This window comes from Trachypithecus francoisi, unplaced genomic scaffold (genome assembly GCF_009764315.1).
Source record: "Trachypithecus francoisi isolate TF-2019V2 unplaced genomic scaffold, Tfra_2.0 Lachesis_group9, whole genome shotgun sequence".
Classification (NCBI taxonomy): domain Eukaryota; kingdom Metazoa; phylum Chordata; class Mammalia; order Primates; family Cercopithecidae; genus Trachypithecus; species Trachypithecus francoisi.
The window spans coordinates 71,265,960-71,269,739 of NW_022681474.1; the positions used below are offsets into that span (position 1 = coordinate 71,265,960).

The following is a 3,780-nucleotide window of genomic DNA, read 5'->3' on the forward strand; positions in this document are numbered from 1 at the left end:
CTTTGTGGAAGTGACCTCTAAGTTGAGATGCAAGAGATGTGGCATTAGAGAAAGAAGGGTGTTCCAGGTAGAGCAATCCCATGATCCAAGGACCAGAGACAAAAGAAAGCACAGCCTGGGGGAGGGGCTATGAGTACTTGTGGGTGGGACTGACAGAGCAAGATGCTAGGAGAAGGGGCTCAACTTCTCAGAGGGGAATGGGGAGCACGTGTGAGAGTTTAGATTGTCTGGAATGTTGATAAAAAGGCTAGAGAGCAATGTCTGAGACTGACACCAGCCCGTTCCTCAGCAGTCTGTGAGAAAGACAGCTTGTCACAATGCCAATCTCTGCATTTCTCCATCCTGCCCACCAGAGTATTCTGAAAGACCTGGCAAATATCTTGCTGAACATCAGATACACCATGTCTCCTGATGGAGCAGACTAATACCCTTATTAAAAAGAAAATGTGGTTGGCCTTTGTCTGGCCTGACCTGGCCGGGTGCTGGCCACCTAGGACCGATGTTGGATTTCCTGTGCCACCCGACAGACCTTGAGATAGTCCTTGCTCTCTGCGCTAGAGAAGAAGCCAGTGAAAAGGAAGATGGGCATCCTAAAATGTAATGGTAGGTAATTATGACAGGTAACATGGACAATATTTCTCTTCCTCTTAGGATGTTTGCTAGGCTAGAAGCTGTCCTTATGCACCTCTGTCTGGCTGTCATAGTAGAGGTATTACAGCCTGTAAGAGGCAGGCCTAGGGGTCAGATGGCCTGGGCTCAAACCTTGCCTTTTTTGATTACCACCTGTGCAACTGGGGCTGAAAGCTTGACTTTCCTCCACTGTAAAAGGGAAATAAAATGTCTACCTCATAGGGCCACATGTATTGGAAGTAAATGAAATAATGCACACCCAGTGCCTGTTGTATAGTAAGTACATGATAAGTGTTATTTATTTATTATTTATTTATTTGAGATGGAGTTTCATTTTTGTTGCCCAGGCTGGAGTACAGTGGTGCAATCTCGGCTCACTGCAACCTCTGCCTCCCAGGTTCAAGTGATTCTCCTTCCTCAGCCTCCTCAGTAGCTGGGATTACAGGTGCGTGCCACCACACCTGGCTAATTTTTGTACTTTTAGTAGAGATGGGGTGTCACCATGTTGGCCAGGCTGGTTTCGAACTCCTGACCTCAAGTGATCCATCCACCTCGGCCTCCCAAAGTGCTAGGATTACAGGCATGAGCCACCTCGCCTGGCCTGATAACTGTTATTTATTATGTTTCTAGAATAATTTATATTTGTCAAACCATAAAGATTTTTGTGCCTTCCTATTTCTTGTCCTCATGCGGTTCCCTTCATTTTGTCGCATACTTAGTGGAGAGACGCCCCTCCTTCTTCTTGCATTACAGCAACTATTGAAGTACAAAAGGAATGAGGTGCCTGGAAAGAGAAATTGCTTTTGACAAGTTACCCTTTTATTTCCCCTCTCATTTTTGGAGGCCTAGGGCCAGCTAGCCAGGCTGATGTGAAGAACTGCTTATAGTGTGAGCAAATTGGGTGTGGAGGGTACAGAGCTCCATGCCTGCACAATGGCACTCCCCCCACCAAGTCTGCAGGGAGGGCCGTGGGTGGGCCTCTGACAGAAGATATTCTTTCTCAGTGCTGTACGTGACATCTTGGTCAAATGGACGGAGTGAGTCTTTGTGATGTTGCAATGTTTTATTGTTACTAGCACTTTAGCAACTATCTGGAGCTGACAGGACAGCTGTTCAGAAAGAGATGATATTTTCTCAGCTTGTGTAAGTTATCGGTGACCCAAAATGTGCATTTCATCGGTAAATTAGGAAAGGAGAATGAGTCTTTGAGCCTTCTGGATTTGGAAGTCTTCCCTATCATTCCAGCTAGTCACACAATATCATATCTAAAATTCTGGCCCAGGCATGATGCCTCATGCCAGTAATCCCAGTACTTTGGGAGGCTGAGGTGGGAGGATTGTTTGAGCTCAGGAGTTTGAGATCAGCCTGGGCAACAAAGTGAGACCCTGTCTCTACAAAACAATTAAAAAAAAAATCTGGGCATGGTGGTACACACCTATAGTCCCAGCTACTCAGGAGGCTGAGGTGGGAGGATCACCTGAGCCTGAGAGGTCAAGGCTGCAGTGAGCTGTGATTGTGCCACTGTACTCCAGTCTAGGCAACAGAGTGAGACCCTCTCTCAAAAAATATAAAATAAAATAAAATCTCTGATCGGCCATCCTCTGTAATTGGAGATACTCATTGAATTTCTCTCTATGTTAGGATTAGTGTGGGTATGAACAGATCAGTGTTAAGGCCAAAGTTTGCCCTTCAAGACACTTTGGGTCCTTCTTAATGTATCTAGAGAACAGTCATGTATTAATGCTTATTTGTGTCCTTCCTCAGTTTGCAAGCAAGCATTTTCCCAGGAGATAGAGTGGCCAAGGTATTGCCTGTGTCTGACCCCCTTCTCCTGTCTGAAACAAGGTGAGCCTATTTCAGGAAGAGACATTGGCAATGGTGCATTGTTAATGAGAATGGCATGCCCTCTGCAGCCTCCTCAGGCGTGGAGCTGGGCTGGGAGCTAGGAACACCTGCTCTTAAGTGCTGTATGTTTTAACCCACTAAAAGATCTTAGTGCAAAATCAAGCATGGAATGATGTTCTGTGGTTTTCAAATAAGTTCCTAGAGGGTTTGAGTTGGATAGGCTGGGAACAAACCTATTCACCTATGACAGACCTAACCAGACTCCGATATCTGGCCAGGGAAAATTGGACATGTTTACAGGACCCAAGAGGGTTGGCTCCTCATTTAAAACATTTATAACATTATAGCCTGGCCCCAAATCCAGCTGAGCTGAGAACCGTGAAGAGGGTAAGTGTGTTGGGGCTGTGTGTTTATGCAGTTGAGTGAAATCAAGTTTGTTCTCTAGAGAAACTACAGATCAATTTGTTGCATCTTTGATAATTTCCCCTGTACATGCCAACTCTTAACCTCATAAAAAAGCTCCCATAATTATCTCCAAACTGAACTTTTCTCAGTTCCTTTGGATAAATAAAAATTCTCCATGAATCAATTAGAGGAATCTTCATTTTTTTAAATATCAAAGAATTGGATTAAAATGGATTGTACAGGAAACGCTGTCATTAAAAGGGCCAAGAAAAGAAGACATGCTTAATTATTGAGTGGAATATTCATAATTTTGCATATCTATCAGCTCAGTGTGTCCTCCCTAACATGTTTTTAAGATGTACAAAAGGAACACATATTATAGCTCTTGCTCTCTTTTTTTTTAAGGAAGGCAAAACAAATGCCAACATAACCATTGTTTTTGACTACTTCATTTCTCTTTCATTGAATGAAATAACACCATATCTTTTTCAATCCTCTCTTTCAGGGTTACCCTCCACCCAGCCACTGTCTAAAGAGCTTCATTTAAAGGTAACCCTGTAAGGCCTTGAGAAGGGTTTTGCTACCAAGTTATTGTATTTAATCACAAATTATTCCTAGTCCCTGCCTTCTCTGTGGTTAGTTGTGGATTTCTGTTTTTTTCAGTTGGATAAAGGAAGTTTCCAACTATAGGAGACCTGCAGACTTACCATGTGTTCCTTGGAGCACCCTGGCTTAGTCAGGATCTTTCTGAATGTTCCCTTTGGGTGCACCTCTTGCTGATACAAGCAAAAACTAGCATAGGGACCCTGGAGCAGGAAGTGAATAGGTATTGTCGAAACCATCCCAATAAACCTTTATGAGGCCCCTATTCTGAGTTAGGCTGACTCATGGCTTGAATTT

General features: G+C 43.8%; 1 long non-coding RNA gene across 1 annotated transcript; it reads left to right on the forward strand.

Annotated features, from left to right (window-relative positions):
• The first annotated feature begins 434 nt into the window (after nucleotides 1–434).
• LOC117082046 lies at nucleotides 435–3,517 on the forward strand. The gene is made up of 3 exons (XR_004436431.1): nucleotides 435–603; nucleotides 2,395–2,475; nucleotides 3,386–3,517. It is a non-coding gene; the product is annotated as an uncharacterized LOC117082046 (long non-coding RNA).
• The last annotated feature ends 263 nt before the right edge of the window (nucleotides 3,518–3,780 follow it).